The sequence below is a fragment of the Eurosta solidaginis genome, chromosome 5, assembly GCF_040869045.1.
Source record: "Eurosta solidaginis isolate ZX-2024a chromosome 5, ASM4086904v1, whole genome shotgun sequence".
Lineage (NCBI taxonomy): Eukaryota > Metazoa > Arthropoda > Insecta > Diptera > Tephritidae > Eurosta > Eurosta solidaginis.
In genome coordinates, this window is record NC_090323.1 from 200,060,913 (window position 1) to 200,074,149 (window position 13,237).

At 36.0% G+C, this 13,237-nt stretch overlaps 1 protein-coding gene and 1 non-coding gene across 17 annotated transcripts in view; both read left to right on the top strand.

The window, feature by feature from the left end:
* The window catches only part of Eip63E (cyclin dependent kinase Eip63E), a 733,437-nt gene that overhangs the window by 236,027 nt on the left and 484,173 nt on the right, over positions 1 to 13,237 (top strand). The window lies entirely within an intron of this gene.
* LOC137234095 (U1 spliceosomal RNA) lies at positions 1,082 to 1,246 on the top strand. The gene has a single exon (XR_010947691.1). It is a non-coding gene; the product is annotated as a U1 spliceosomal RNA (small nuclear RNA).

The window sequence follows — 13,237 nt, forward strand, 5'->3', positions numbered from 1 at the left end:
TAGGGTGCGAATATACATACTACATATGAAACGCAACATTTACTTAAAATAATAAAAATTGTTTTTTTAGTTTTTTTTTTTTTTTTGGTCATATACCTATATGTATATTTGGAGATTTCATGGACTATTGACCGATCGAATAAATTTTGCTTTTAATTATTCTTTTGGTACTAACGAACAAGCTGGAATAGTAAGCATCATATAAAAAAAAAACAAAAAAAAAATTAACGAACAAGCTGGAATAGCTAAATTTTTCATTTGAACCTTGTTTAGATTGTTAAATGTAAATTCAATATAAAAAAATTAAATGTATAATATGAATTATCAAATATTTTTGTTTTTAAATATTACCCAGCATTAAAGAGTGATTCGCACTACTTCCATAAAAAAAAAAAAACTAAAAAAAAAAACAAAAAAAAACAAAAAACAAAACAAAAACGCGAACCTTTTCGAACCATGAAACCAAGTACATTGCATAGTATATAACCCTAACTAAATAAATAAATTAATCAAGTTTTGAGGGAATGTGAGGAAAATGAGTTAACGGTAAAAATGTGATTTTTCCCATACATTAAATTTTTTTTATTTGCTATAACTTTTTTGTTTAAGACTTTATGAAAAAATACTTAAAACAATCCCCATCAAATTCTTTGTGTTATTAACTAGTATTTTTTTCATTTACCTAAGTCCACTGAAAGCTAAATCCGGACCACTGTGCGGCCCTTCGCTGTTTAAAAAATTTTGTTCATTTACCTATGCAGCTAATATTCCTACCCCAACAACAGACAGCGTTAACATTTAAAATTTGGCATGCGCCGGCAACCGGTTTGATAGCACAGCGGAACAACAAAAGTAAAAACAACAAAACAGCAAAACACGCACCACTCAGGCAAACACAAAAATAGTGAATTGATAATGAATCATGATTCATGAAGCAACCACTAAATACTAGAATATCACTACACATAAATTTGTTTGACATTTTCATTGCAATTTAAAAAATGCTACATTTGCGTCGTATAATTCTTAACTTGCTAATGAAAAAAGTTATACAGTAGATCGATTTTGTACTGAAAAAAGCATACTTACCTGGCGTAGAGGTTACCGTGATCATGAAGGCGGTTCCTCCGGAGTGAGGCTTGACCATTGCACATTCGGTTGAGTTGACCTCCGCGATTATTCCTAATGCGAATAACTCGTGCGTGCAATTTTTGGTAGCCGGGAATGGCGTTCGCGCCGTCCCGACATTATTAAATACATTTGCTAATATATTAATTTAACTAGTGAAGGCATACAGTGGGTAAAAGAGGGTGTTCGTACAGTAAAAATATTCGGCAAAAATTAAATACTGAAACATTTTTCAAAGCTCATTTCTTTTAAATTAATTTAAATTTAGAAAAAAAAAAAAGGTAATTTTTATTTTAAAACCCACATTTTTGAAGAATTTGCGAATTTTTTTTTATATATTTTTTTACTTAAAACAAATATAATCATCTGTATTTAATTAGCGAGATTCCATATTGCTTTATACAAGTGTTTTCTCTAATATCAATAAAATAAATATATTAATTTTATAATTATTAAAGAAGAAACAGTTTTAAAATTTAATTACAAAAAAAAGCAAAACTAACTAACTTTAAAAAAGGAAACTGCATAAAATTTGAAAATTTAAAGATAGAAAACTTTTAAAAAAATTTTTCTCAGAAGCTTTGAAAGGTTTGTTTATTTTCTTTTTAAAGTTAGTTTTTTAACCATACAAAAAAAACTTCTGAGGAAATATGCTCCAAAGATTTCTAAGTTTAGCTTAAATTTTCAAAATTCCTAAGATTTAAACTTCATAACTTCTTAAAGTTTTTAAATTTTCAAAGACTATTTTTTTTTTTCAAATTTATGCAGTGCATTGTTCAATTGAAATTTCAGGACATGAACAAATTTTAAACAATGCTGTTTATTGCAAAAAAACAAATTAATTTTTGTTTCGTCAAAAGAGAATAATTAAATAAAATCTTTCCAAAGATTTTCTGAAATTTCGAAATATTTCGTGGAAAAAGAAATAAAAATCTTTACTGTAAATAATACAAATAAACTAATTTTATTTTCTCTTATTGTTTTATGCAAATTTAATAAAAACTAAAGAAACATTTTTTTAATTTTAGAATTTTTTGATCAAAAAAATTTTAAATTTTGACTTTTAAAAGAAAGACGTGTTTGATAAAACTATTAAAATCATGAAAAAAATGTTTTCTTTCTTCTATTCTAATTTAAAATTTTTTCAATTAAGAAAAAATTTGTCATAAAAATAATAATGATAAAATAATTATTGTTAGGCCTGGAGCTCGATTCGAACCCGCGATCTTACAAATCAGTAGGCCAATATAGCCACAAAAATTGTAAAATTTTTTTCGCGAAATTGTTTTGAGAAAATTAAAATTTTTCCATTGTAAGACTGTCAATTTTAAAATAAAATTTTAAAATAATGATAAAATAAAAATTTTGAATTTTATTTTAATTTAAAAAAATTAATTTTAATAAAAACCTTTAAAGCATATCAAATTACGAACTGTAACAACAACAAAAAAAAAAAAATACAAAAAATATTAAAAAAATTTACTTCATAACTAAAATTTGAACTTCTAAATTTATAATTTAATTTAAAAGTAATTTGATTTTTCGCTTCATTCAGTTCAATATTCACATATATTACTTACATACATAATATATACTGTACAGCACCACATTTCCTCCTATTACACTCCTTTTAGCCATAAAATCCTTTTCATTGATTTTCGCCTACTTTATGATTCAAAAATAGAAAGCCTGTACTTGTCGTTTGATATACATTCACTTAATTGAAAGCAAGCTGGGAGCACTACAAATGTAGCGTCCATCCCTTCAGCTGCACCCAGAAAACACTAGGCAATCATTGCAAAGCAACATGACAATCTGTAGCCATGTGTTTTAGCCAATTGCGGCACTCAACCAGCACCAACCGTCAAGTGACAACCGGTTCGCCAGCACACATTCTCGCTCATACCTCTCAACTATCTGCAAACCATATCACTAACCTTAAAACTATGACAGCTTTCAATTGAATCATAGTGACATTTGGCATACCCGCATATACCGAACTTGCTCAACGTTGTATTGTGTTCAGTAGCTGGCTATTAAAATATGAAAAATATATTAATAAAAAAAAAAATGTTTACCACTCAGATTGTTTAAAAAGGAGCGAAAATTTCGGGTTTGCCTCCTCTGTACAAGGTCAGGGAAAAGCAACATCAAATACCTCAAAAAAACATTGTTTCAATTAGAAAAAAACTTTCTAAGCGGAGTCGCCCATCGGCGGTAGTTCGGCAAGCACCCAGAATGTATTTCTGTAATGAAAAGCTTCTCAGTGGAAATTTATTTGCTCACTGACGCCGTTCGGAGACTAAACCAGTTAAGAGCGCGTTCAAAAGGTCTGCAAGGGACGAAAATTGCCATTTCATAGACCACACAATGTAAAAAGTGTCAGTTGAAAGAACTGCGAAGGGACAGAGTTAGCTAGTGAGATAGTTCTGCGCTAGTTCGGAACAAGTGCGTTTCGTCCCGCCAGTTTGTAGGAGAAATTTAAGTAGCACGACACATATTTCATTTTTTTTTTTCATTTCATATCTTTATTAAGTCAAATGGTAACAACCTTACTGACTAGACTATAGGTTAACTTAGTACTGGTTTAACAATTTTAAAATAAGATTTACTGGATAAGTAATAGGACTCAATGCGTGCTTTAAACAGACACTTTGGCATGGCAAAGTCCAGGGCAAGGCTTCTGGATAGGCGATTAAATTCTACAAGACCTTTTAGAAGAGGTGCGAAACTGAAGTAATTCGAACGCAGCACTTCAACGCGGAATGTACTGTGAGAGCAGATAGCTCTGTTAGGGATATTGAAAGTCAACTGCCCAAGTAGTGCTGAGCAGTCAATGGCACCGGATATTATGTCAAAAATAATTGAACAAAACGTCTAACTTCAAGTGGCAAGACATTGATAAGCATGCCTCTTGCATTGTAGGGTGGCAAGGGATTAACAAAGTGTAGAGGTTGAAGAGCAAATCGTATGAACTTGCGCTTAATTCTTTCAATTCTTAAAGAGTGTGAGGAGTATATGGGATTCCAGATGACTGATGCATACTCTAACTTGGAACGCAATAAGGCATTATATAAGATTTTCCTGGTATATGGGTCCTTGAAATCCTTAGCATATATTCGCAAGAAAGCTAAGTTGGTATATGCCTTTGGTATGAGAAAGTTTACATGATTACAAAAAGTAAAAGACGAGTCAAAAATTACGCCAAGATCGCGAAACTCATTAATTGATGCAAGAGTTACATTTGAAATCGAGCACGCGAATGAAACCACATTCGTAGACTTAGTATACGTCATGTGACAGCATTTACTAGTATTGAGTCGCAGATCATTTTGAAAGGCCCAATTATTTATAGCATTCAGATCTTCTTGCAGACGCAATGCATCAGAAGTACAGGAGATCCTCCGAAAGAGTTTTAAGTCGTCAGCATAAAGCAAATAATTCGAATAGGTTATGCATGAGCTAACATCATTAATAAACATTAAGAACAAAATAGGGCCAAGGATGCTACCTTGTGGTATACCCGAAGTTGCTGAAAATTCATAAGACTTAGCTTTCTTGATTTCAACAAAAGATATTCTATGTTCCAAATAGGACTTCAGCCACGACAGAAAGCTTGAGTGAAAGCCCATGTTTTCAAGTTTCCACAGAAGTAATTGTGCGAAACTGTGTCAAAAGCCTTGCACAAATCCGTATATATGGTGTCAACTTGACATCCATCCTCAAATGCAGAGACACAAAACTGAGAGAAAACAGCCAGATTTGTAGCAGTCGAACGTCCCGCAAAGAAACCATGCTGACACGGATCGACTATTTTATTGATAGCGAATGATACATTGTTTTTAACTACCTTTTCAAAAAGTTTTGAACATGTTGGCAGTTTAGATATTGGCCTGTAATTCTTTACTTCATTTTTATTGCCAGACTTGAAGATAGGGGTGATTGACGCCAGCTTACAGCAATCAACAAAAACTCCAGTCGATAGCGAAATATTGAAAATGTGGCACAATGGCACAAAAAGGGAAATACTACCACATATTGTAAGAGAAGCTGGGTCCTAATTTTCTCGGAGTTATATCGCGTCTTGTATTTATTTTATTTATTGTGTTCGCGACAAAATTTTGTACCTATGTAACCTTTGTTGGCTTCAATGCCCTCAAATGTGTCCATTGATAGAGCTAACGGAAATTCCTTGCAGTGCTATAAGGTCAATTCAGGATTAGAGAATTCAAGATTTTCTTAGGCAGCCAAGCAGAAACTAAGGCTGTGCGTACAGTAGTGGTGCAATCGGTGGTGGTCCAGAAATAATCGATCTCGCTTTTGATCGCCTAGAACTATTTACGTACAAGTATCATTCGGACTCCATAGTAATACACATCCCGGGAAACTGTCTCTCAGATGTCTTGCCTGGAATATACTTAAACGCTTTGAAGTCGGACTGTAGTCAAGTCGAAGTTTCATTGGCAACCTGTGTTAATCAACCCTTCCCTCCCGTTTCATTTCCTTCCCTTTTCTTCTCTTCCAGTGCTCTCTCCCTCCCAAATTATTTTTTCTCGTCCTCATTTTCTTCGTCTTGATTTCGATCTCTCTCCATGTTTGCTATTAATTTTTTTCCGCCTTCACCCTTCTTTCCTATTGCTTCACTCTCTTCCTTTTCTCTCTTCTTTGCCTCCTTTGTCGTTTTCAGTACTCTTTTTTTCCTATTCATTTCCTTCGCTTGTTCCTCTCTCGCTTTCATTTTAAACTGCCCACTATCTTTCTTTCCTCTTCTTCCCTTCTCTTTTCTTCTCTTCCTCCTATATTATTTCAACTTTCTCGTCCTCATTTTCTTCGTCTTATTTTCTGCCTCCACTCCCCTCTTTGCTTTTGCTTGATTCCTGTCCTTTTAAACTCTTCCTCGCCTCGTTCGCCACCTTCCTCGCCTCGTTCGCCACCTTCCTCCTTTTCAGTACTCTTTCTTTATCCTATTTTTTCCTTCGTCTGTTCCTCTCTCCCTGTCATTTTAAACAACCCACTATCTTTCCGCATCCCGTCCTACACAGCCTAGCTCATTGGTTTTATTATGGTTCATTTATGCCTAATGACCGATTTTTTGTCTATCCACAGGTTTGTCTCAACAACAACAACTTTCTCATGTTGCCGGGTTGAAACTTTTGAGTCACTTCATTTTTGTCTCTCCGCTTTTGCTAGAATGCAGTTATATTTTGCTGTTCAACTGAAATAGCATTGATAAGGCTATAATGATGATATTAAATATACATAAGTAAGCCCTCCTCAGCAGTTTTGAGCGCGGTGTTTCGACTGGATTAAATCTTACAAACCTTCATTGCCCGGGTTAGGTGGTTTGATTAAATTCCTAATGTTGAGAACCCCTTGATGTTTTACTACTAGATTTTGCAGTGATCCAGGGAGGTTCATCTGTCAAGGAATAGCTCATGTCGCCAATACAATTACTTGGCATAAGCTCCAACAATAGTCTGCTTGAGGGTGTTTCAAGATATACACATTTGAAAATTTTTTTAATGCTTCTTAATGCAAATTGATTTTCTGGCTGAATAAGCATCGGATTGGGCGGAAGAAAGTCGACGAGTTTCACTTTCATTCGGTTATTGAGTTTCATAGGTTTGACCTAGGACTTTACTGTCATCCAGAGCTTATCCGGTCCCAAAGAGAGATTAAAAGTCCAGAGTTCACCTTCCACCTGAGTCACAGTTCCACCTTGCTTCGTTTATGTGAGTTAACCAGTTTTCGCGACCAGACACCTGATGAGGGATCCTGGAAATAGCCTGACGCAGCTGAATGTGAATCATTTCGAATTGTTACGAACAATGCGCTTGTGGTGACACTGTATATTCAAAAAGTAATTCTTAGAAAAAATTGTTTTCATATCCAAGTGTGGCCCTACATATGTAAATGATTATGAAAAAAATCAGTAAAACATATAACGGATTTAAGAGTTTTAACACAAAAATAGCTTTGGATCTTATAATACACTCTGTTACTGTAAATGCACTGATCTGCTGCACTGTCTGTCTAGGGTAGACCTGTTAAGTGAGGTTTGAATTTTTGTGCTTTTTTAAATCTCTTTGCTTGTTTCAACAACTCTTTTCGCACAAAGTGAATTCCGTGTCTGCATTGCACTGTGTAATTTGTGTTTTATGCCTCTCAATTTCCGTCATGCATTCTATTTTGTAGTCAGTTGCCTTTGTTATTGTCACCCAGTGCATTGCAGCAGCAAAGTGAAAAACCTGATATTTGTCATTGACACGAGTCAGTCATACTCTGTTGAGCGTCACTCCCCCTTCCATGACCTTTTTTTGGGGTATTGCTGTTGCATTTATAGTTTTGGCTTGTATGCGGAAAAAAATAATCCCACTCAAATTGTACTGTGGCTGCACACAATCAGTGTCAATCGCTCAATTGTTCCAAATCATTCGAGTGGTGCTGAGCTGTGGCGCACTTTACCAAATTTGGAATTTACTTGTACAGCGGTTAGGTGGAACAACATCAATTTGGAGGCCATATGCCCAATTCATATAATTAGTTTATTTCAGTGTTTTTGTTATTTCTCTTTTTGCATTATATATCTCTTTATGGTTGGAACGCTTTATTTATATCTGATCATATGCTTAGTTCATATTCGATGGATTCGCTGGCTGAGTATTTGACTCATTGTTCAAGTCGCCTGTGGGTGGGGTCATTTAGCGTCATGTACATTAACAATAAAATTATCGTATAAATTAGCCGTTTTTGATCGTTATCTGAGATATTGAAATTAGTAAACAAATTGTTAAGCTATATAATATATAGTAATAAATTAATGAATGTAATAAAGTAAACAAAAATATAAGATAGGTTAGGTTGAACTGACCCGTCCGTGGTGTTAACATAAGTTCTTTCAATGACCAAACTGAAAAGCCTCACCAAACACCAGGACCTATGTTATAAAACAGCTCCTTCCTCTTCGCAAATATTAGGAGCTTTTTAGGATACATATATACTTCTTGCTGCTTCTAGATCCACAAGCTGTCCCACTCATAATTCTAACTCAATGATAAGGTCTTATTTAAAATCATATAATGCCAGAAGGCAGTGCCCAGTCAGAAAATTCACCAATTTATCAACAATAAGAGTAAATTTGTTCGTCTGGGGTTGTAAGCGCTGCACATTATCTTTCAAACTTTCTTTAGTCACGCGCAATCTGATTCGAACGGTACAACCTTTGAGCGATGCGCCCTGTTTAGGTAGCTCATCCACTTTTTTATTTCCATATATTCCCATATGCGCAGTAACCCAATTTAGATGTGTATTTCTTCATATAAGTACATATATCCAATAAGGGAGAGAGGGGGCGAAGCACTCACATATACTCCAGCATTCTTGCAAGTTTCGTCGATGCCTCATTCACCCTCTCCTCCACGTTGAGCTTTCACGACAACTCACTGTCTAGAGTGATTCCTAGATATTTGGTATGTAATAAGTGTCTCCTGCAGGGTCTCACCTCCTAGCTAGGGCTTAGACTGATGCGGTACCTAATAAGCAGGACTATATCCGCGTCCTCCGCGTTGGCGTTTAACCCGAAGCGTCTGATCCATCAAAGAGCTCATTGTTGAACTACATTTTCCACTTATGACAACTGCAACGTCATCGCGTACGCCGTAAGTATGACGGATCCCACATTGAACCGTCTGATCAGTTGATTTCGTGGCCTCAGGATGTACTAGTTAGAGCCAGTACATGATCGCCTATTAAGAGATATTGTTGAAAGCCCCGACAATGTCTAAGTGGACTTCCAAGGCGCGCTCCTTATATTACAAGACTGTCTCTATGTTTATAACCACCCTATGCAATGACGTTTCTACCGACTTGCTTTTGGTGTACGCGTTTTGTCTTATGGAGAAAAGTTGTTCATACATGTTGGACTTCATATACACATCTATCAGCCTATCAAAGGTTTTGAGCAGAATCGATGTTAAGCTAATGGGTCTGTAGTACTAAAAAAAGCTACACGAGCATTTATCCAAGGGTGCGGAACAAGATTCAGTCTTATGCACCCATTAAATGTTGTTTTAAGCCATTCCACGATCGCTCTGCTCTAGTTTTGTTGCATGGCAGGGAATATATCATCTAGGCCGGACTTAGAAAACGTCTTCATCGTCATCATTTGATCTTGGAATCAGTCACCAAACCGACACTACCCGCTCCGTAGTCGAACTGTAAGTTTGATCTGCAGGCTCTTCTGCATTATCTTCCGATGCGAAGTGTGCGTCGAAACGCCTTACAAGGAACTCTTCTGCTCCATAGATTTCGAGCTTTTATACCCTCAAAAGATCTCTCGCTGCACGCTTTGCGCGACCTTTGCCAGCTTAGAAATTTCTTTTATTTGTTTTCTAAGCTCCGCAATCTCTGTCACAAGCGTCTTCTATAGTGGCAGCTTCTTTGGATTGTCTCAGTTTTGTTTCTAAATGTTCCTGGAATTCGCTCCATGTTGCACATATATTGGTCGCTTCCCCTGCTGACTATCCGCAAACTGGTCTGCAATATGTAACAAAATAAGGACTCGCCTCTATCATTTTTATCGCCTCCGCCCACGCATTGTGGTGCGCATTTGTATCCGCGCCTATGACGACCCACCCTTTGAGATTTTTCAGAGAAGTTACTGATTTATTTTGAAGTTGTATATAAAGACGTTTATTGATTTGCTGAGCTTTTTAATGAGTACTTTCCAATTGTTTTGGCATCGGTAACTATCCCCCATCTCTTTAAATAAGGACAGGTATCGTGTGTAAGGAGAATGAGAGTAAGAGTTCGTGTGAAGCAGGCCTTTCTCAATTGAGCTATGACGTGCTCGTGTCTTCTTGAGGACGACAACAGTATGAATTCCCACTTCAAACTGCTTGACTAGGGCATACATTGCAGGACACAATCTACCTCTCGTTACCACCTTTTGCTGTCATTATACCATTATATCTATGGGTATTTATCTACGCATGAATGCGCTAATATTATCATAGCATAATAGTTTTAAGAAAGTTTTTTATATGCCGGCATAACTAAGCTCATTGACTAACGGCAAATATCAATAAAAATCAAAGAAAACAACTTAATCAGCAAACCATACTCATATCAATCCAACAAAGACTGCCCGACTTTATCTCTTCGCTGTACACAACCAATTTTGTGGTGACCCATCGCAATACAATAAACAAGATAATCAACTATTTCGTTTAAAGTCAACAGTTGCTCCACCAATATCAACCATTCTGAATGTGTGTGTATTGTTGATGAAGAAGAAGAAGAAAAGTACCAATAATAGTATGAACAAGTGTGCCATCGTCTTATAATATGCTATCAATTGGCGCTGGAAATGTAAGTGAAACTGAAACTTCTTCGCTTTTGTTGTTGTAATTACAATATGGTGATTGGTGTTGTTGTAGTTGCTTTCAATAGCAGCGCACCATACTGCGAAAGGGAGTAAAATGATACCGAAACGTGTTACTGACAAATGCGATAAGAAGCTAAAGGAGATAATCGAACAACGAGGAGAGTAGGAGAGAGAGAGAGCGTGCGCAAGCAGAAAGTGCGACGAGTGGGAGTTAGGTAGTACAAAGTGAACGGCAGCGAATATTTACAGCTACACTTGAAAGGCAAACGATAAAGTAATGAAGTAAGGAGTAAGAAGCAAGCACACTTGGTTATGCACTTTGCCATACAGTGAGGTGGAAAATAATAGCATCTTCATAGCTTATAAAAGAAAGTCGCTAAATGTGCATTTAATATAATAAGTCCGCACAGAAGGGTCCGATTCGAAAACGGCTTTTGAATTTTTAAGCTAAGCTGCGTGAGATGGTTCATTTCGATATAATGTGAAAGTATCTATAATAGGGGCTTGTAAATTTGCTTAGAGGGGGGGGGGGGGGGGGAGGGGACCATGGACGGAATATATCTAATTAATGGCTCGGTATTTTGTAATTCGCCTACATTAGAATTTTTCATACTTTTTTTGAAGGCGGTTTGCTAGAAATTTTGATAGAGGAAGAAAGGGAGAGGCAGAGAAAGAGATAGTCAGACGAAGGCAGATAGATAGAAAAAGGGGAAAGCGGGGAAGGGATAAGGAGTAAGAAAAAGATATTAAGATTGAGAGAGATAGAAGAAGGGATAGGCGAAAAAAAGATGGAGAAGATAGATTACTTAAAGGGAAAACGATATAAGATACTTTCAGAGATTTAAGGGTCCTTTATTTACCTCTAACTCGGGAGACCTATTTTCTAGACTGCCGTCGTTCATAGTAAAGTCCAACGATATATTAAGAGATATTGTTTTTACATAGACATAATTATTAATATTATTATTAGTATTAGACCTCGATGTACTGCGACCTTGTTCAGAACTAAGACCTTTCAGGATATAACTGTATGTGGAGGCTTCGAGTGTATATAAGTACCTTTTCAGGCTTTTTATCCATATCGTGAGAGAATTCAGAGATTTAAGGGTCCTTTATTTACCTCTACTCGGGAGACCTATTTTCTAGACTGCCGTCGTTCATAGTAAAGTCCAACGATATATTAAGAGATATTGTTTTTACATAGACATAATTATTAATATTATTATTAGTATTAGACCTCGATGTACTGCGACCTTTTTCAGAACTAAGACCTTTCAGGCTATAACTGTATGTGGAGGATTTGAGTGTATATAAGTACCTTTTCAGGCTTTTTATCCATATCGTGAGAGAACTAAGAGTCACTCCACCTAGATGGGAGAGTACATGCCGTGTCAGAGAAGAGGCAGTCCCAAATAATGTGAACCGGCGTTTCATCTGCCAGCTCACAATAGCGACAGGTTTGTGTATCCGATAATTTGAACTTATTTAGGATATACCGAGGACTTCATTGTCCCGTATAGTACCCAGTGAGAGTTCGTTGTTGCCCTCTGCTTAGATTAGTGATATTGGCTGATACTATCATTGCTTGAATACTAAACAAATTGGCCAACATTTGCCATGGGCATTCAATCGAGTGTTATCTGTACTGAAATGCTTTGTTTCCCAGTTACTTTTGGTTTCTCTATTCTGTGTCTTTTTGAATCCACAGAAGAGATCTGCACCAAAGAATCCTGCTAAAGCACCTTGCTAGGCTAGGTAGTCTGCCTGTTCATTACACAATTACTGGGACTTGAAGCGCATGTCATCGGCGTAAGTGGCGGTAAGGACGTGATATTCGCGCAATATTTTAATAATGAAGTAAACCATCGGTATTCCATTATTCATGTGGAAGACTAACACATTCCCTTTATTTGGTCCTTCTTATCTCTCTTCTGATTTATCCTGTCTCCGCTTTCTCTTTTTTAATATATATATTTTTGTCTTCCCGTTTTACACTCACTTTGATCTTTAACTTTACTTTTAGTTTTACTTCTACTTTTTCTTTTAGTTTTAGTGTTTCTTTTACATTTAATCATACTTTTTTATTTTTATACCTTTCATGAAAATGAAATGGTATATTAATTTCGTCACGAAACCGAAAATTGTAAGTCCTTAAAGGAAAATAGATAGACCCACCATTAAGTATACCGAAATAATCAGGTTGAAGAGCTGAGTTGATTTAGCCATGTCCGTCTGTCCGTCTGTCCGTCTGTCCGTCTGTCCGTCTGTCCGTCTGTCTGTTTGTATGCAAACTAGTCCCTCAATTTTTGAGATATCTTGATAAAATTTGGTGAGCAGGTGTATTTGGGTGTCCGATTAGACATTTGTCGGAACCGACCGGATCGGACCACTATAGCATATATCCTCCATACAACCGATTTTTCAGAAAAAGAGGATTTTTGTAATATCTTACCCAATTTAACAGATTGAAGCTTCAAACTTCACCATATACTTTCGTATATTGCACATATTGTTGCCTGAAAAAATTTATGAGATCGGTCGTATATATAGTATATATCCCCCACAACCGATTGTTCAGATAAGGAACTTTTCGTAATTACTGCCCTATTTTAAGAGCTAGAGGCTTCAAATTTCAGCGAATGCTTACGTATATAGCATATATTGTTGTCTGAAAAAATCATAAAGATCGGTGGTATATATAGTATATATATGGTGGTATATATA